This window comes from Lissotriton helveticus, chromosome 1_1 (genome assembly GCF_964261635.1).
Source record: "Lissotriton helveticus chromosome 1_1, aLisHel1.1, whole genome shotgun sequence".
In the NCBI taxonomy this organism is placed as follows: Eukaryota; Metazoa; Chordata; class Amphibia; order Caudata; family Salamandridae; genus Lissotriton; species Lissotriton helveticus.
The window spans coordinates 1,360,897,098-1,360,919,327 of NC_136057.1; the positions used below are offsets into that span (position 1 = coordinate 1,360,897,098).

Here is a 22,230-nt window from a genome sequence, read left to right on the forward strand (position 1 = left end):
TTAATGTTTTGCAACCGTAATTTGGTCGCAAAACATTCATACATCCCATTCAGATTTGGAATTTAGAAGAGATGCCCATAACACGCCCCTTCCTAATACCGAATCGCACACCCATTTTGTGATTCGGTAATAGGTTACCAAATCACAAAACAGGGCTTAGTACATAAAAAAATGCTTTTTTTCTGGTCGCAAACGGACCGAGAATCAGGCTATTTGTGATTCAAAAAAAGCTTTGTACATCTCCCCCTTAGAAACCCTGCTGTGAGTATATTCTGATATTTTAGGCATCAAAATACTATTTTCTTTTCACTCACAAGACAACCATTAGAGGTGAGCTTAATAATTATGTACAAATACCAAATAGTAATTTTCTTCTGATGGATTGGTAGACTGAGAAATACCAAATAAAGCAAGTAATGTTATATCTCCCATCAGATGAGATGAAGAGATTTTTGGACAACGTTGCCAGAGCTAGGGTTCTGATCGAAATTGATATCCTTTCCCAGCTTAAAATGATTAAACAGGGAATATTATAAAAGATCACTGTCCGGCCGTACTTACACTACCATTGTGCCAATGGAGACTGGGAGCACCAGACTTGACCTTGCACGCCAATTACACTCAAGCCCAATTCTTACACCACTGGCTATACATGTGCCCATTTCAACCCCATATGGCAGTAGAACTGGACAGGGCTGCCCTCACCCCACTCTCCAGACATCCGGGCAGGGAGGTAAATACAGTAGAAATTCTGAGATGGGCATGGAACGGTTGGGGGGAAAGAGCTGGCCTTTACGTTTTATATGCTCCAACCATTCCACTTGCACACAACCCCTGTTTCCCTATGTTGCAGGGTGGAGGTGCCATTAGGGGGCACATAGACCCAATATTACCACACTTGCAGATCTATATCCTGGAGACTAATTATTGCCCCACCTCAACTCAGGGAAGGCACACTACCTAACCTCTCGGATATTGTTTTGTATCATCAACTGCTTGCTACCTGCTGCAAACTGCATAATGCATTCCGGCCCCGCCTCCTACTCTCAATGTACTAGAACACATATCGACTGATCCATCTCCACGAAAATTAATTACACGCCAGTCCAATGTCACACAGCGAACATCTCCGGTAATCCAACCAGGATCACTGGAGAGTTGGAGAGCAACTTTAGAACCACCTGTCACGGACGAACAATGGCTCTATTGCTGCGGCCAGCTAGAGCTCCTCTCCTCAAATTACAGATTACGTCTAATCCATTTTAAGTTTTTACACCAAATGTACAGAACCCCACTGCAGATTTTTGATATGGGTCTTAGAACAGACAGTAATTGCTGGACACCCCGGGTGCCCCAAGCCACATTTCTCCATCTGGCCTGGCAATGCCCGCAGATAGCGAGATACTGAGATAAGGTATACAACACTATCCAAGACATTACAGGTTTGGAACCGAGACTCGTGCCTCTGGTGGGCAAAATGTGTTATGTTAAAGAAGTTCCCCCGCAGATCGCCGGCTTCTGGCCATGCTGTTGCTGTTGGCTACACGTAGAGTGGCCATGCACTGGGGCAAATGCTCTGCACCCTCAATCGACACCTTTTGTCAGGAACAGCTGTCCACTTTTTGGGAGCTAACACCCCTCACGTCCAGACCAAAGACATATGGGCTGCATTCCTGGCCTGGCTTAGGCAGAGAGACTTGGACTCTCCCACTTTGCTGGAACCCCCTCCGTGTACTCCACCCTGACTTGCAGTTATAATGCACAAATGTTCCCCAGTGCTGTGCAATCTGGTACGTCTACTAGTGTTAAACACCACCTGCTGTTGATTGCGGCTCCTGTTTTAATTGTCTCAGCTGGATGCACTATCAGGTTAGAAGATATATGAGCACTGTATCTATCTATATTCATGCTACTGCTGGTTGTCCTCCAACTTTTGCTAACATTGTGATGCCCGATTGAGGCTTGCACGGATGTCTGTCTCCGTTGCTCCACCCGTTCCCCTCTCTTTTGTTTTGTTTTCTTTTGTTATTACAAGCCACGCTGTTTCACAATAAACAACTATTTTTTTAAAAGATCACATGTCCGGCCGTTGACAAGTACTTGTACACAGGTTTATTAACTATGAACAGGCTTTTTTAGGGCAGATGTCCTGACCTCGTGTTGTGCCACAAGCGGACACATTCGCCTTATGGCTGACCTTTGAACCGGAGAGCCTTTAGCACTGGCTCCATTCACAACGCAGGGGAAAGATTTTCAGATTAAAAGTGTGACTTTTTTCAACCTTCGCAAACTTATATGAACACTTTGCAATTACAAACTTTTTCACTTTGTAGCATTCATGTAAGAATCGAGAATTCTGTGGCCGTTTATGTTGGATTTGTACTAGGGTGTGCAAAATGCCCTAAGGGCATGTATGTGTGCCACATGGCACACAAGCCAGAATCAGGGGTGCAACAGGGTGTCAAAGTGACACCCTGTCCCCCTTACAAATTCGGTAATTTTACCGAATCGGTATTTACCGATTCGGTAATTGACATTGATTCCTATGGGCCTCAAGGCCCATAGAAATCAATGGCAATTACCGAATCGGTATGTAAATACCGATTCGGTAATTACCGAATCATACAGATTTGGTAAAAATTACCGAATTATTTCCTACATCTGATTTACCGAATCTAGAATACCGAATCGGTAAAATTCGGTATTCTAGAGTCAGTAAATCAGATTTACCTACATCGGGCCCTAGGTGTGGTATTATCGCACCATTACACGTTTTATGACTATCAGTCAGGAATAGCCATGGAAATCCGTGTTTATGCAGCCATTGCTAGACATTCTTAATTCAATCCATAGGTTTTTGCCAGATATAATTTACCTGCCTTTCATTCGAGACTTGTTTCCTGAGAAAAATGCAAAGGTGTAGGTTACTCTGCAAGACTAGTAACTCTAATATGATGAACCAAGGTCCAGATCTTATAATGGGTTTTACCCAGTTTGTGTCTATGGTGAAATGCTTTAGTACATATGGGCCCAAGTGGTTTTCTCCTGTGCAATCGCACTGTATTGAGAAAAGCTCCCAAAAGGTAAATGTGCAGTGATAAAAACTGCATGTTTTAGGGGGCGTGGTTGGTAGGGCAATATGGCGGTCAGAAATACCAAACCCTCCCTTGCCAGCACCTATCATCTTTTACAATCATACCGCCAGGGACATGCAAACACCGTCAACTTAAAAGGCAATGAGACGGTGGCGGAAGGGCAGCAGCATGTGCAGTGGCCCTAATCGAAGGAGGAAACTTAGCCTGACTCAGAGGTCGGGCCCGTCCTGCAGTGACTAGGCCCACAGCAAGCATGGCAGAATGGGTTCAGGTCTCCATCCCCATATGAAGCAGTGAAAAGATGGAAAGCAGGCGTACAAGAAGGTGGGAGCAGCGCTCTGACCACTCTGAAAAGACTAGTCCTGCAGCCTGGCGGGGGGAGGGGCACACGTCGCAAGGGCAAGTCAAAGAGGCACCCACTTCCCTCAGCTCAGAGAGGGCCAGGCCTGAAGATGTGTAGACCTCTGGGCTCCAAAAGACGACTTTTGACTGCGGCCGCAAGAGCATTATTGCCGAGCTCTGGGCTCAGTGCCATGTACACGGAGGGGATGTGGAGCAGCCAAACCTGGGAAAAGGCTGGAAGCTGCCTGCCGGAAGGGTTGCAGGCCTTAGAAGTGATGAGGCGGATGAGGGTTAAGACCACAGTAGTCTAAGCATCCAGAAATAGGAGGAGTCTGCATGTCAAGAGTTCAAATAGAAGGGTATCAGTTACTGTGTGGGAAAGAGGGACAGTTGGGGGTGCTGCAAATGATTCATACATATGGTAAGAGGTATTAACCCTGCCCTTGTAGTTGGGAGTGATACACAAGCGTCCCGGACCCCGGCTTTTAGAAACTAAGGAGACCGAGGGACTGGGGTTCCAGGAACGAAGATAACAGTACCTTCACAGACGATACCTTAGTGAGCAACAACCATCGAGATCCAAAGTGGTCTTACATTTCAGGAAATAGTCAGTCTATGATACATATCTACAACATATTTGCAGACATTATTACATCCTATATAGACTTACCAGTAGAACAAATTCCAATGTTAGACCCACATAATGCCCTCTTAGATGCATTAACTCCGATTGTAAGTAACATACCTAAGGAGAGCAACGGAGGAAGAAAAGATCTAAATAAAGGAGTAAACCCTTGGTATAATAAGGAGTGCCGTGAAGTAAAAGCTGAGCTCATATGGGCAATACAAAATAACAATATAATTGACATAAGGGAGAATAGGATTAAATATAAGAGAACCCTTGCTAATGCAAAAAAAACTGGGACGATAATATCTGGACAGTCTTAATCAGTGCGGCTAAGTCTAAGGACCAGTTAGGTTTTTGGAAATTAATAGAAAAGTAGAACAAGAAAGGCAGGGTTTCCAAGGACCTTTTTCTTGATGCCAATACTTGGGTCGATAATTTTACCCGCCTCTATACAGCAGTTGAAAGTAGGCAATCCCCTACTATTGATTTCTTGGCATTTAATTTAAAGGTCACTAACTTACATTTTAGCTTGAAGGAAACAATTACAGCAGTTGACGCAGTCAAACCAGGGAAAGCTCTCGGTCCTGATAAAATTCCGGGAGATTTATTGAAACACGACATTAGTGTCTGGGGACCATACATAAACTACTTATGTAATGCAATAGCCTTGGGCACACCAATACCTGAATCCTGGAAAGGGGCAGAAATCATTACGATTAAAAAAAAAGGCAATCGTTATGACCCCGCAAACTATCGCCCAATTAGTTTAATAGATATTTTACAAAAAAATGTTGCTAGGCATATTTTAAATAGATTAAACAATTTGATTGGGGAGAACAATGTGCTTTCAAAATACCAGGCAGGCTTTAGAATCAAAACCAGTACAATTGATCATGTCTTCAGATTTATATGCCTATGCTGGAAATATATAAATCTAAGAAAGGGCCACCTGTATATTGCTTTTGTAGACCTTAAGGCAGCATTCGATCTTATACCTCAAAACTTACTTTGGGATTTGATGAGATGTCAAGGGGTGCCAGGCAAACTTCTTGTGCAAATAATGAGACTACATGAGGACAATTTCGCAAAAGTCAGATGGGGCCTTAGGGGTGAACTCACCAAGGCAATCCCTGTAAGAAGGGGGGTACGTCAGGGGTGCGTACTGACACCTACCTTATTCTCATTGTACGTAAATGATATCCCTAAGTATCTGAAAGGTTGCCCAAATGATGCACCAACGTTGCCGGGAGACCTGGTGCCAGCTCTTTTATTCGCTGACAACACCATATTAATATCACAAACCCCAAAAGGACTAAAATGCCTAATGGATGCTTTCAATACATACTGCACTATGAAAGGCCTTGAAATAAACTCCAGCAAAACTAAGTACATGGCAATAAATCCACATAGATCCTTCAAAAAGAATTTAGAGCTAAATAACCAAAAATTAGAGTATGTGCAAAGTTTAAATTATCTGGATTTAACCCTAGATACAAAATTATCTTGGAAGCCACAACTGGAAAAAAACAATATCATTTTGCATCCAAATTCCTTGCCGATATTAAAGAAACATGGGATCAGCATTTCGAAAGCAGTGTCCCCCGCTTTGGAGGTATTCAAACCTAAAGCACAATCAGCCTCTAATTATGGGCTGAAATATGGGGGCCCCACTGTAAAAAGAACTTTGAATTGGGGGGAAAACACATTTTTTAGAAAACTATTAAGCCTCCCAATATGATCACCGCTCATTCCAATTATTATGGACTTAAATGTTAAACGTACTGACCACCATGCCTAACTAAGACCCCTTTTATTTTGGGAGAGACTTTGGTCAACCATAGAACTGACACATTATAAGGAAGGCTTAGAGGAGATCCTGAAGATTGATCAGAGCAGGAATATTCCATGGCTCAAGCATGTTTCTTCCTTGTTTATGAAGTTGGGTCTACCTCACTATTGGGAAGATCCAACTCAGCTGTCATCACCTTTGAAGAAACTGCTAAAATCGACCTTTGGGGCCTATATCCAAAACCGTGTGATACACAGCTCGACTACTGAGTCACTAACAACAAGCTTTCTTCATTTCAAAGATGTAGCAAGCTTTGAGCCTTTTTTAGATGAGGTACACCGACAATTAGCCAAATCCTTGTATATGAAGTTCAGATATGGGGGGCTGCACACAAATGCTAACAAATCAAGATGGGCTAGTAACCATGATGTAAAAAGCAATGAATTGTGTGTATTATGCCAAAGTGAGACCAAAGAAAATGATTTGCATGTGCTATTTTTCTGTCTATCATATGACAACCCCAGGAAGAAATGGATTAAACCAGTTTGTAAAAATATGAATACTAGGTTTTGGCAAGAGGCAGAAAGAGTACTGAAAACAGATACATCTCAACCAATTGTTTTCAGTGTAAGTAGATACTTATTCAATGTAAGCCTCATAAGGGCTAAAGTCGGGCTGACGTTTTAACAGCTTATGACCATGTTTATTCAAGGCTATGATTTTAGTAAACCTTGCACATGCACTTTATGATCTACTGGTGTTACATGGAAAACCCTGATCTTGTATTTGCACTAAAAAGTATCTGTAGTATTTTGAAGTCAATATATGACCCTCACAGGAAAGTACAAATAATGGAAGGGGATGTTAAGGATTCTATAATAATGATTTTTAATTCAACAATTGCCTAGTTTTAATGCATTTATTATAGTGCATATGTTTTAATAGTGACAGTGGGGATAGGTCACACGACTGCCATCTTTCTATTAATGCACCTACTATGCTGAATTGTAATTAACATATCTACATCAACTTTATCTAAAATTGAAAAGTGATTTTATAATGAATCTTTTATGGTTTTAACTGAACCGAAATAAAGAATTTTTGAATTTGAATTTGAATGCCTTGCTGTCCCCACTTAAGGTAACCACTGATGTCATGACACAGCCACCAACTGTTCGATTTAGAGGCTAGGGAATTGCACTGTACAGCCCAAGAAGCAATTATACTAAAGCCCATAAAAGTGCCCAGGTTTCCAGACATTCAAACCTGAAGGCACCAGCAGACTAGCTCAGGAAAACTGTGGGGCAGCAATGCAACCAAGATTTAGAGTGGTGGCAAAGTACCAATGGGTGTCTGCCTCTGTGTCTATCACAAAACCATTGGACAAATCTGTTGTAATTAATCTCCCTAGTGGTACGTTCCATCCTCCCCTTCCCCTCTTGACCCTGTTGGTATGCCCCACCCTGAAGCTTGCCTTGGAATGTTGAGACACTCTCCAGTGAGGAGAGTGGATGGTTAATAAATAGACCTGCTTTAATCTTATCTGGTCTCTGAGGATTTATCTTTCCAACACTGGCGACGGACTGCGCAGGGGGCAGTAGTTGACCATCTCCCCTTTGAGTACTCTCTCCACACGCACGCAGCCTCACTCCAGAAGAAGGAGGAAGCTACGTGAAGATCGCTTTGGAAGTGACAATGATCCAGGGAACTCCGCTGGACTTTTTCAACACAGATATCTAGTGGTGCGGTCGGAATAATGACAGGGAAGTAAAGTACGGGAGGTGAGACCTAATCCTTCTTCACTTGAGCGGTGTGATATACCACCTGTCATCCGTCCCTGTACGAAACTTTGCATTCTGCGGTTGATTACATGAAGAACTTATGCCTGTCAGCAATGTGTCTACCAACTGTTGAGCGTGTGCGTTGTTGCTAAGGATTTGTTCCCATGGTTATAACGATGAAATATACCGGTCAAGAAGAACTCCGGTTATCCATATTTTGACTGCCTGTCAGGGTTGGCGTGAGTAAAGCTGACCGAGTGCTCCTTTGGATGAGGAAATAACCTTAGCTTACCTGTGTTTGCGTGCCGTCCGTCAAACCCTGGCACGGTGTCTTCGCCTGAGATCATCGGGTCCTGTTTTCTCGGAATGCCTGCGTTGCCGATGTCCTTGTGATCGGGGCAAGTCATGTCATAGATGTAATGAGTGAGGGCTGGCACACTCGAGACGCCTCGCTGTAGCGTAGATCTGGACAGCCTGCTGTTTCCGCGTTCTGTGAGGAGCTGGGGGACCGGTAATCTGGTGATTCCTGTCAGCGTCTATGAGTTTCCTCTCGCCGGATGCCTGAGACGTTTCCCCGGCGCATCAGCAGCTGAGGGCCGGTAGTCTGCAGAATTTGTTAACTCTTTACGTACAAGGAACCTTGCCTTCTGCATAGTATTGCTGCTTTTGTGGGCACTATCCAGCTACAATTATATGGTCCTGACTTTGCCCCATGCTACATTCTACAGTTTACATCTAACAGGGAGAGAGAGAAGACAATTCTCCTTGGATTACTGTATTTACAAGGAATTTTACCTCCTTATTGTGTTATTTTGGTATTCCTTTACTGAGTGTCTCCTGGTTATTATTGTGTTCTGCAAGTGTACTCTAGGATCATTGGTTCTACCGTGCTAAAAGTCAGCCATGGCAGCAGCAAGTATGAGCCAACCCCCACCCTTTTTGAATGAGATAGGGGAACCAGAAATCAGCTGGAAGGAGTGGGTGAAACTCTTTGAATCGTACTTGATAGCGGTGGGTGGCGAAAAGTCAAGCCAGAAAGGAAGAAACATATTCTCTTACATAATTTAGGTAGGCAAGGGCGTAAAGTATATGAATCTCTTCCTATGCTAGAACAGGAGGGCGAAGATGAAACAGGTGTAGATGTATATGAGCAAACCATGGAGAAATTAGAAAAACATTTTGGGGACAAGATAAATGTTGTTCTGGAGCGCCATAAGTTTTTCAAAAGGTGTCAGGGTAAGCAAGAATCTGTGCAAAATTTCATTGCTGCATTGTGGGGTTTAACACAGTTGTGCGAGTTTGGTAACTTAACGGAATTCCTTATAAGGGATCAACTTGTAAGGTGTACTAATAACCCACGCATTCAAGAAAAATTACTGGCTAAAAACCCAGGGTTAAGAGAGGCTATGGAAGTAGCCAAATCTGTAGAGCACACTGCTAGATGTATCAAGGAGATGAGGGGCAATGGAGAAGTAGCTTCTGTAAAAGAGGAAGAGGATTGCATTGAAGTGTGTAAGGTCAGGTCAAGAGATAATTACAGTATGAGAGAAGATCAGAAGGAGAAGGGTCCCAAGTGCTACAGGTGTGGCAGTAATAACCATTTTGCGACCTTCTACCAGTGCCCTGCCAGGTTCGTCACATGTAAAAAATGTAATAGGAAAGGGCACTTTGCGAGAGTATGTAGAGATGGCGAACAACATACCAGAATGGAAAGTAGGAGTACAGGGAAAAATACAGCCAGGGAAGTAAAATGTATAGAACCCAGGAGAGAGAAAATAATCTTGCAGGTAAAAGACATTGATGGTACCATAAATGCAATTTACCCAAAATGTGATGTTTTCCTTGATGGCCAATGCGTAGAAATGTATGCAGATTCATGTTCGCCGTACACCTTACTTAACCGTGGTGATTTTGTGTCCATGAGGAATTGTAATGTGAATCAATTAATAATGCCTGACATTTCTCCCTCAGGGTATAACAAGGGTAAAATACCGCTAGTGGTCATGAAGACTGTTCATATACAATTTAAAGACAGGGAGACCTTTGGTCCAGTGTATGTAGTAGAGTCAGGATCCAACTTACTGGGATGGGTTCACCAAAAGGAGTTGGGTATTATCCTTGATCCCAATAGTGCTGAGCAAGTTTTACTCACTGACAGGTCCTGGGAAAAGGGCAATATTTGTGAGGAGTTTGGAAAACTATTCAGAGACGAGCTTGGTTGCCTACACATGTTCCAACACAGAATCAAGTTGAAGCATAACGCAAGACCAGTAGTACACAGACTACGCCCTGTACCCCTCAAGTTGAAGGCACCACTAGAAGAGGAGTTGCGCAAACTTTGCGAGTTGGATATAATCCAACCTGTAACCAGCACTGAGTGGCTGGCCCCAATTGTCATCGCGGCCAAGGCCAGTGGAGAAGGTATTCGCCTCTGTGTGGACCTGCGCAGCCTAAATGATAATATATGGGTCGAGAGACATCCTTTGCCTATAATTAATGAGATGCTGAGCACCATGGGTCCAGCTAAATACTTCAGCGTGATAGACCTGTCCATGGCATATCACCAGATTGAACTCCAACCCGAATCAAGGCCCCTCACGGCGTTCATCACCCCATCAGGAGCCTTCATGTTCAAAAGGATGCCCTTTGGGCTGGCGTCCGCCGCAGCCATTTTCCAGAAGGCTATGCAGAAAATCCTGGAAGGAGTAAAGAACACCATGTGTTTCCAGGACGACATCCTCATTTATGGGCAAACCGAGGAAGAACATGATAGGATCGCGAGACAGGTGTTCAGCAGACTTATGGAGGCCGGCCTTACAGTGAAGAAGGAGAAGTGCAAAATAAAAGTGAAGGAAGTAGAATACTTAGGCCACAAGATCACAGAGGATGGTTTCAGACCAAAGGGCAGTTTAATCCAAGCTGTAATGGAAGCACCTAGTCCCAAGAACAAGGAAGAACTAAGATCCTTCTTAGGTCTTTTAGAATATATGTCAAAATTCGTGGAGAACTTTGCGGCCAAGTGTGAGCCCATGAGGGAATTAATGAAGAAAAACAAGGAATTCCAATGGGACGAAGAGCATGATGCCGTGCTTAAATTACTTAAAGAGGAATTGATAACCTCCCCAGCATTAGGAACATTTGATGCGTCCAAGAAAACCATCCTAGCCACAGATGCTTCGAATAAGGGTCTGGGTGCAACACTCATACAGAAAAGCGGTAATGAGGAGAAAATCATTGCGTTTGCATCCCGGAGTCTCACAAACCCAGAACGGAACTATTCCGTCATTGAAAGAGAAGCCCTTGCCTGTTTCTGGGCTGTCAGACATTTCAAGTTTTTCTTGTGGGGTTTAAGGTTCTCCATCCGAACTGATCATAAACCCCTCAATTCATCTTTTCCGTGAAAGGATTAGAGAATTGCACTCCTCGCATCAGCAGGTGGATCTTGGGACTGGAACACTATAATTTCAGAGTGGAGTATGTACCAGGAAAGGAAAACAAGATTGCGGATTTCTTGTCGAGGTCACCATTACCGGAAATGGAAGAAAAAGAAGAAGCCCTCGACAGTCCTATCCTAATGACAGAAACACCTGCTATCACTGAAGTGGAATGGGAAAGAGAGTCAAAGGATGACAAAGAAATAAATGTGCTGAGGGAGTACATGGAGAAGGGATGGCCTAGCAAGAAAAATGAACTCGAAACTAGTGTTGCAGAGTTTTGGGAAGTGAGAAATGAGCTAAGTTTCATAGATGGCAGAATCTATCGTAATCACAGAGTGGTTCCTCCCAAAGGCCTCAGGAAAAAGGTAATCGACTTGGCACATGAAGGTCACCTAGGGCGCAGCCTCACTAAAGCCAGAGTCCGATCCAGTTTCTGGTTTCCCAGGATGGATGCCATGGCCGAACAAGCTGTTAAAGATTGTGTGGCGTGCGCTAAAAGCGACAAGTCAAAAACTGTGCAGAAAGCACCATTATCCCCTGTGGAAGTGCCAACTAAACCATGGAGCAAGCTGGCCATGGACATCATCGGGCCTATGCAAGAACTGGGAGAGAGGAAAAGATTCATGCTGGTATTAATCGATTATACAACCCATTGGATCAAACAGAAGTTTGTCAACTCCGTCACCACTAAGACTTTGATTGAGTTTTTAAACGGAGTATTTGTGGAAGAGGGCATTCCAATGACTTTGATAACTGATAACGGAGTGCAATTTTGCTCGGAATAGATGCGTGCATTCCTCAAGAGTTTGGACATCAAACATGAAACTACTGCCTTATATTGCCCCAAAGCCAATGGGTTAGTTGAACGAGCTAACAGATTCATAAAGGAACATATTCAATTAGCAGCAACCAATGGACATGATATAGAAGAGTCCCTTAGAAGGGGCCTGTGGGCTTATCACACCTCCCCCAATAAGATCACAGGAATCTCTCCCTTTGTAGCACTGCGTGGGCGTGAACCTTGCACCAAATTGAATCCCAGTTGGTTGAGCGGAGGTGAACCCAGGGTAGCAGACCAGGGGACAGTAGCAGAGAAAATCCAACTCCACCAAGATAGGTATAAACAGTGGTATGACACCAAGCACGGGGTGAAGGATTCCAGGTGGGAGGTGGGTGATAGAGTACAAGTCAGAAAGAACACCAAAGTGGGAGCTACCCAAAGCAAATATTACATGCCTTGTAAAGTTGCTAAAGTACTTAAGAATGTGGTCCAACTTGAGAATGGCCAATGGTGGAGCTTTGACAAGATTGTAAATGCACCTGAGTAATGTTCTGTGTTCTTGTTCCTTCTCTTTTCTATGGCGCTACGGCGTAGTCATGATCCTAAGCGGATATCCTGTTCCTTACTCTGCATCACCCTATGGAAGGGAGATGTGTTGTAATTAATCTCCCTAGTGGTACGTTCCATCCTCCCCTTCCCCTCTTGACCCTGTTGGTATGCCCCACCCTGAAGCTTGCCTTGGAATGTTGAGACACTCCCCAGTGAGGAGAGTGGATGGTTAATAAATAGACCTGCTTTAATCTTATCTGGTCTCTGAGGATTTATCTTTCCAACAAAATCCTTGGGGTTGAGAATGTTGTGGCCTACGACCCAAGCATTGACCACCACCATGACACGCATCTGACGAAGGGGTGTACAGATGCTGATAATCACCAGTGACTCAAAATGCAAGCAGCGGGGTACCTACCGACTTGACAGACCTGGATAGCCCCTGGACATGCCTAACTGGTCATGCTGCCCATAAATCAGGGACAAGTGGGTAATGAGAATCTTTAACTCCTTGTCTGTTACAGAAGCAGCAGCCAGCAGGCAATGCAAGATCCCCTCCCCTGACAAACACGATAATAGCAAAGGATAAGGCTCTTCTTCAGTAAGGGAAGCTAGACAAATGTACCAATTTCCTCACTCATATGAGAAATGTGTAGTTCACTAGTGGAAAGGACAAGGCAGGGCACAAAGGTCACCTCAAGGGCACCCCAAGCCATCCAATCTTGCAGGCGTGCACTTGCAACCAAAAAAGATGAAGTTGGTGCATATGTAGCCCTTCATAGATGGAATTTACTCAACACAGCCACCCGTGCCACAGAGTAAGCAGTCAGGGAGAAGACAGAGGGCCTCTCGAGGCACAAAAATCTCTGTTTTGTGGGACTCACTGAGGGCCTTGAAGGTGCACATCCAGAGCAATTCCTCTAGGCCTAGAGATGAGACTTGCTACCAACAAACTAAATCTCATCCTGCTTCCTCATTTAATTGGCCTATCACAACCTCATGCAAAAGCCTCTGGCTATTGGGAGCAGGGATTTAATCGTTCAGTCAGTGAGAAGCTTGGGTGAGGTAATGCATAGCCCACACAGGGTATTAATCCTCCCAGACTATTGTAAACTAGTATAGAAGCAGAGGAAAATATATAAACGGGTACATCAGAAGCTCTGCACATTGAATTTAAATGGGCTCATAAACAAAATCAAAAGAGGGGAGGTCATGTTGTATGCCAAAAGCGGGCTCCGATAGTCCTTGTATTGCAAGAGATTCATCTTCTGGGCACCAGACATGGCTTTTTAGGAATGTTGGGTATAATTGAGTTTACCACACACAGTTTACTAGAAGCTTCCAGGGAGACTGATCCTACTGCACATGTCCTTGCCTTTAGTGGTCTCCAAGGCACATACAGACAATTAAAGTGTGTCTGTAGCAATAATGGAGAAACTGGAGGGGAATCTATGGTCGACCTCAGTGTTTATGTGCCTCCTACTCTTGTTAATAAGATGCTTCAAGCAGTCTCCAGCGTCCTACTCCACACCCTGATAGGGATAACCGTGGTGAGAGGGGATTTCAACCCTATCATTTATATGACTCTTGATATGGACAGTCCTTCCCCAGGTGCCCGATTGGCTCCCCTTTTTGAATGGGTGACCTCCTTGGGGTTAGGTGACGCATGGAGAAAATGCCACCTCAGGGAGAAACAATTCACATGTTACTCATTCCCTTATTGAGGCTTGTCCTAACAAGATTACTTATTTGTCTCAGCCGCTAAACTCATGACCACCGTAAGTGCCAGTATATTATCCAAAGTCAGGTCTTGGTGTGGGACTGCCTCACCATCACCAGCATGGTTCCAGGGGCATTTGTTACCTCAAAGCATGGTGTCTAAAGGATAAAGTATTTGCCCATCCTCTATACAATGCCATCAAGGATACGTTAAGCTGAATAAATTCTCAGTGTCACCCTCAGTTACCCTGTGGGAGTCATTTAATGCAGTGTCCTAGGGGAGGGCATTCTTCTATGTCTGAGGAAGAGAAAGGGACGGTGGAACAACTCCTTGACCTCGCAAACAATCTGCCGAGTGACTACATGGAGAAAGTACACAGGCAGCTTCAGTAGCTCCATCAGGTTTTAAAACAAAAACATGGATACAGCCAGGCTGGCATTAACAATGTCCCAATACAGAATATACAAGCTGGGCAATAAAGCAGACAAGCTTATTTACTTGCTAGCACACAGGGATACTGAATTCAGATTTGTTCTTAATGCGAAACTCTATGTGTCACGTATTCACTAGCAATTGCAGGAGTATTTACAGATTACTATTGGGAGCTATATCAAGAACACAACTGTATGACTGGAAATGTTCAACTCCATCTAAAAGGATTTTCTGGAAGAGGTACAGTAGGCCATATCTGATATGCCCTCAGGCAAGAGCTGTGCCCAAATAGTTTTCCAGGAAAATTTTACAAAAAATACTCATTGCTACTAGTGCCGCATTTACTAGTCCCATCTGAGGAGATTAGGCAGAGCATTTCCCATAAGGAAGAGCGACATGGCACAATGATAACCACTATTCTAGAGCCCAAAAAGTCACGAGACGAATGCAACTCATATCAACCCATATCATTCCTCAATGTAGAAACCAAACTTTTAGCACAACTACTGGCCTCCTGGCAAGATAGTGTGACATGTACATTGGCCCCTGAAGACCAAAGTGCCTTTATGCCAGGCAGGAGCACAAGGCACTGCAGGTGTCATGTCCATGTGGCGTTGGCCAGGTCAGCCGACCCACAGGGTCCTTGGGCACTAGTTCCTATAGACTACGAAAAAGCATTTTGACATGGTCCAACGGCCCTTCCTAACCATAATGCTTCTGAAAACGAGCATAGGCCCTCCATTCCTTGGATATGTTGCAGCTCTCTTTGATGACCCTCAGCCAGGGTGGCGGTCACATCCTAATTCCAACGGAGGGACCGCCGCTGCCCCTGCGGACGGTCCCTCCACCTCGGGGGTGGCGGACGGACGAAGGTCCGTCCGCCATCATAATAGGCCCCTCTGTTTTGAAAATGGTATCGCAGTGAAAAGAAAACAATTTTACGTTTCAGGAAGTGATTAAAATCAAGAGTTTGCAAAAACTTTGATCAGGAAATAAATTGCACACCCCTAGTTTCAGGGTGGGCATCAGTTCAGTCCGCATCACAATCAACATCACTTCCTGCTGGCCTTGTGGGATAATTACACAAATTCAAAGGGCAGCTCATCCACAGTATCAATATTTTACCGACATTTTTCACTCTTATGAAACATAAACCTAAGATACAGTAAAAAACACGTATGTATCACTTCAGAAGTATTTTAGAGCTGACTAAAATATTTATGAATCATAATGAAACTGAGTCATAATTGGCATTTATAAAAAGAATATAGATGGTTTTACCCAAAATCTTATTGAAGGGCCAGCTCTTACAGAATCAGAAAACCTAAAGAAATGACTGGTAGTTTTCTCTGAGGAAAGTGACCACATTGTTCTCAAACACCAACCACCCCTCCTCTCTCAGTAAGGCAAAAAAAAAAACAACAAAAAAAAGTAAACATTGGCAAAATCAATAGGTCAGAAATTGACTGCCAACCTTCTGGCTTTGTCAATTCTCTTTTTGTCATGATTTTACTAAACTTTTACAAAACGTTATTGCTAGGAAAGCCGATGACCTTAATCTAAAAAAAAGTATTGGCTAACAGTAAAAATATATTTTGGGTTCCAAACGTACATATTTGCTTGCCCTAGTAGTCGCTGGCACTTAAGGGAACTACTGCAGGTGGATAGGCTCTTTGTGAAAGGGCAGAATGTCGTTGCTCACAGCAAAGTTAGCCAATGGCTGTAGAAGGCTGACCCGCTGCCTCAGCCTGTATGCCGTAGTAGGCAGAAGAAAAACGGGAGTGGCACAATGATAGGCCAATGGATGAAGAAAGCTGGCGGAAAGCCCCTCTAAGTAAGCTTTTATGGATATGATTTTAGGATTATCAAATACGTTTTACTCCTACTGTTGTAATGTAGAGTTCACACAATATTCACAACTATTTCTCCACCTTCATAGACACATTCCAGGCTGCCCCTGAATATGATTTAGCAGGAGAAAATGGCAGCCTTTCCCCAGGTTGTGGGCTGGTAATAAGAAGCAAGGGACGGGGGAGTTCTGGACCCATTATCTCTTCTTTTTGAATCTGTCGTTCAGAAGTCCTGCCTCGTACCTTCTTAATTACTGGCCACTTGCCAATTTCAATACCTCACCCCTCCTGCCACCTTTAAGGCACACGCTATTTACAGGTATGGGCACGGAAATTGAAAACGAGTTGAAGAGGGACCTCAGTTCCCGTCTTCTAGAAAAATACTCTGAAAAATACAGCGCATTCGGACAACTATGGTGTTGTCTCTTCCTAGTCTAGGGTGACAAGGTGTCACGGATTTGCCCCAGACAGTCCTGAGTTTTCACCAGCTGTCCCAGGAGATTTTGGCAATTTTGGTTCATGGCCCGGTTTTTAGAGGGGGTCGACTGATACCAGTGAGAGGCACTTGTTTTTGTGTTTTCTTAACTGGTGCTAGTTAGCAGCTGTTAAAAGCAAGTAATTTAATTTAGAGGTATGATGCAGGTTTTAGAAATTACATTTTATTTATTTTCTTAGTGCTTCTTCTGCGTTCCTATGTTGATAAGAGTTGTCATTCTGCACAAGACCATTGATGTAAAATTGTAGTCCTTCTTCTATTTTTGCAAAATGTGCTGGCTTTTCGTTCTCTAGATCTGGTCACCCTATCCTAGTCACAGCACATGTTTAGGACTTGCCTGAGCCAGCGCATGCGCTGCCCTGGCGACACATTTAGTTAGTGGGCTTTAAAAAGCCTACCACAGCTTTTTATGTGGCACCTCTCTGTGGTTACACACACAGGCACGAACAGAGGTGCCATCTGGATTTCCTCTCGTTCTCCCAAGTGCGCGCGTCTCGCTCCGCCTCTCTGTCTTGCTTGCCCCTCCCCTTCCCCCACTACAGAGAGGCGCCACCACAGAGCGTGTCTCGCGGCCACGCGTCTTGTTTCATGTAAGTGGGCTTTTTTCTTTTTTTCCATTCTTCTTCCTTCCATATTACTTTCCTCCATCTTCCCTTATTTCCTTTCTTCCTTTCTCTCGCTATTCCATTCTACCACACTACTCTTAACATCTCTCACCCTCGTTTTCTTTCTTTCCCTCCCTTCCTTTTTTATTTCCTCCTCGTACCCCTTCGCACATTTGAGTTGATGCTGCCACCTCCATACTGCCAACACTCCCCCTCAACCCGCCCAAAATCCAAAGGTGTTATGTCTCTTCTAAGGTGCTGTGTCTCTTCTAAGGTTGTGTGTTCTGTGTCCTCTGACTGTGTTTGTGTATTTTGAGATTGTGCCACATTTTCTCTCTCCCTTCTCGTTCAGACAGGCCACTTATAGGTCTTGATTTGCTTGATGGGGGAATGTAACATGTTCACTGTCTGTCTTGTTATACAATGTCACTTCAGAGATAATTGCTTCTCCTAGGAATGTTTTCAACAATAGTGATCCAAAAAACTTTAGCCTAATTGGCTGCCGCTCTAAGAACCCTCTAGGTCATAAATATTACTTTTTGCCTTATTTGAGCATTTTGCCATGAATTTTTTATGTTTTTCTCTATGTTGCACAATAGCGGTTTTATCTGCAGCTTCGTACTGTCCCGGGAGCATGCCTCCAGGCTGTTTGCTTGTTTTAGTGCACACTGCTCTTCCTATCTACGTTATCTATGCAGCGTTAACTTGTAGGCATAAACTACTTGAAGCCATGTTATGTCGCCATTCTGCTGTTAGAGTATTGTAGGAATTTCTCCTCCTCTCTAATTTTGCCTCTTCTACGGTTCGAAGATTTCCATCTCAGATTCGGACTGCTACAAAATAGCTTCTTTATTTTTGGGACGTTTTATACAGCGCAAACTTGACCCGACGGTATCAGTGCTTTACACGAGCATCAGTAGCATTATAGACGGACACATTCATTTGTTATTTGGTACGGAGAGGAGTAAGTGATTTGCCCAGAATCACAGGATGAGGAACCCGCTTCCCCATCGTCCGAGTCGACAGCTCTAGCAGTTAGGCCACATCCTCAGGTTGTCACCTCAGCGCTTACTGTCGTAACCAAGCAGGCCAGGATACTAATGGCAGACTGTGTCCTGTACAAATGGCCACAGCATAACATAACCACATAACACAACTTGCTGCACAAATCTTTCCAGCTGTAAATCTGTGATGTGTCAACGGTACACTGGCATCCGAGGATGATGAGGGCTGAACAACAATAATTAACAAGCATTGGCATAGTCAATAGGTCTCGCTTTTGGGACCTTATAAGTGTTTACCAATGTAACAGTTGATGGTGTTGCACCAAGGATATTGTGCTGCATAACTAAATACTTATAAGGTCCCAAAAGCGAGACCTATTGACTATGCCAATGCTTGTTACATCTAGGCATATGCTTCCTGGTGATCATAGAAACATATTTACTCTGGGAACAGCAGAGGAACCTCATACTGCCAGAAACCCACCTACAACATCACAACGAGGCAATGCCTCAACACAGAAACAGTCAGGAGTGAAACAGGAGAGGCGTCTCTTACTGACCAGTAAAATATGTACAATGTCACAGTACAGGTGTCTCTGACTGAACATAGAAACATATTGGTCATTTGAACTGCACAGGGGCCTTTCAATGAGCAGAGAACCATGTGCAATAATGAAGGAAGGCCGGAGCTACTGACTGAATGTAGAAACACATACATGCCCAGAAGACTCTTGGTGGCACAGACCAGGAACCGGCAGCACAGGAGAGATGCCTCTTACTGAAAATGTGTATCATCAACGTCAACAGTTCACAATCTGGCATCACATTAGCCAGCCCAAGAGAAACCAAATGACTTCAAGTGAAAATAAAGTGGTTTTAACCTTTTTACATTTAATCGTTAATGGTGCAGCTTGGGCTACAACCGATGGGGACCAAAATCTATGTTCTGCACAGTGGCACATGTGGTGGTTGCTAATCGGTTAACTCCACAATTATCTTTGTAGACCACATATATCATACTTCTTATGACATGAACACATTAATCATTCAATGAAAGTGGTAAACATAGTAAAACCCCACACAGAAATGTACAACTGATAGGACATACAATACGAAGCAAATAACTGAAACGTCGCAAGTTCTCATAGGTGGGGTTGATTATTGAATAAAGGCGACAAAGTATCCAGTTAAAGTTGCACCAGGGCGCAAGATCTTATATGGTCAAGACAAATTAAGTGGATGCTGACAGCCTTTGGCTGCTGCAGTTATACTCCTCGTACTGCAGGACAGCATAGGTGTCCATTTTGATTTCCTCACTTGCTCCAGCTTGAATACAACATAAGTGTTGGACTGTGGGAAGAGCTGTGTAAATTGACGCACATGTGTGATCTCTCCTATTCCTAAAACTTTTGCCAGAGTGCCTTGGATGGGAGTACAGCATGACAGCGGCTTCAGCCATGCACCTCCTCACACTGCAGACCACCACGCCTGTTAGCGTTCAAAATGGCCACTTTAGTAACTGTTCCCATTTTATATTTTGTTTCTCATTTGCCATCATTCATTGGTCACAATGCTTTGAAATTGCGACATTAAATACCCTGCCCCAACTGCAGGACACACTGCAGTCAAAACATAAATAGCCTGGGCCCAATTCACAAAGATAATCTTACACATTTGTATAAAGGTACACTTTTTCGCTTTTCTGAAACAAATGATTTAATAGTAACTTTACAGCTGTGGAGACTCCGCAGTCGGGGTATGTGCGGAGTTCCCCGCTCCAACGGGGGGAGCCTCCGCAGTTATTGTAACCTTACTTTTTAAAATCATTTGATTTTGAATAGCCTTGTGAATTGGGGCCCCAGGCTGATTGACTATTCATAATACAGTACATACAAGCTCAACCACTTCTGGGAGCAATAGGAGGTCAAGCTGGTTTGCCAGCTCTGGGATGAGATACGTTTTCAGGGCCTCAGGAAAATTTGTTTTGTAACATTTATGTGACATTCACGATTCATGCACTATCCTTTGTCATTATCATCACCATTTCCATATCTCAGTAAATATGCCTCTCACCTGTCGCACCATCTGCATAGTTCACAATATTAAAAATCACATATAGACACAGAGAAGGCTGGATGAATGCTCACACAAAAAAGGGCAAAGCCAAGCGGAATAAGAGGTTTTCACAAAAGGACAGCAATAATGTGGGAACAGAGGACACATGGGGTCAGGCCGATGTGAGTATCAAATCTCCTAGGTAGCATTCAGGAAAGCCTGTCCCCATCCTACTCGTAAAGCGTTGAGGGTCATGCCCTAGGGGTGAGTGGTTGCCAGTGTTGGGGTGCCCTGAGGAGATCATTGGTACTTGCACTTCCGAAGCTGCCTCCACCATCAGTGCAGTATTGTAGAGTGGATTCAACTTCATATTTAGAGTTTCTTGTACACAGTCCTTCCTCACAGGACGGTCATTTTATTTTTGAGAGTTCAGGTGGCTCGCTGGGACCAGGAGCGCTCTAGGACACTATGGCGAAGGGCTGCCTGCATGCAGCATCACCCAGGGTGGCACTAAGGGGACACTTTACATAGGAATAACAATGATACACAGATCCATGAATACAGAAACTAAATACTGATTAATCACATTTGCATTGAATATTCTTTTCTGCTCCAAACCACCTAAAACATTGGCATTGGCAGTGCTGTGTGCGGTGAGGGATATAGAATGAGTTTAAAAATCAAGCTGATGGCACAGTTCGCAACTGGTGACACGGCTAAAAAAGAGATTTGCCAATGTGGGCTTTGACAAACTATCTGCTCCGTAGCCATTTCCCCATCATCAACCGTTGTGTTGGATTTTTGTGAACTTTTTTTTACCTTTACAAACTGTAACATCTAATGAAGGGGCCTGTGTGGGAATTGAAAGCTGATGTACTATTCACTCAGTGGCGGCTCCTCCACTATGGCGGAGGAGTGCCGCCTCACTGCTTTTAAGCAACATAAAATGATAATAACTTTAAGGTATTATCATTTTATGCTTCGTGTCCTGCTGTTTTGCTGTGAGGCGGGGCTTCTCTGCTCTCGGAGCAGGGCAGGGGAGGAGTGGTTTTCAAGTGCGCAATGACTGCTTGGTCGGCCCTCTCGGGCCACCCAAACCAGTCATGCTCACTTTGCCTCTTCTCCATGCAGGCTGCATTACAGCCTGCTTGGAGAACATACCCACCCTCCAGCTCCTGGCTGAGTGCTGTGTCACGGCGCTCAGACCAATCACACTGCTGCATTTAGGTGTTGGGAATGACTATGGGGAGGGAGGCTGGCTGCCTGCTTCCTGTTCCTGGAGTCGGAGAGCAGGTGCAGAGACGCTGCACCGGGCCTAAAGGTAAGTTCCAGTTTATTTGTATTCCCCCCCCCCTCTGGCCACCTCCCGAACCTCTGCAGCCCCCCTCTGGCCACCTGCGACCGCCCACCCACCTACGAGCCAAGCCGGCTGCCACTGTATTCAATCTTTGTACTCATTGTTTTAGTCAAATAAAAAGTATCAATCACCGCAAGAGTCAAAATCCTCTCTTGAACGGCCACACCCATGAATAATCATTGCAGCGGCTATACAAGTTTATTACTCTTTTGTGTCTGTGGAAAACCGCAAGCTAGTTGCATTTGTTTTTGGATATTGCAGACCCTGGTCCCCCTTCACACTCTCCACTCTTCTCTCGCTCATTATAAT

General features: G+C 44.1%; 1 protein-coding gene across 1 annotated transcript in view; it reads right to left on the minus strand.

The window, feature by feature from the left end:
- Positions 1-22,230, minus strand: part of CACNA1I (calcium voltage-gated channel subunit alpha1 I) — a 646,661-nt gene that overhangs the window by 397,433 nt on the left and 226,998 nt on the right. The window lies entirely within an intron of this gene.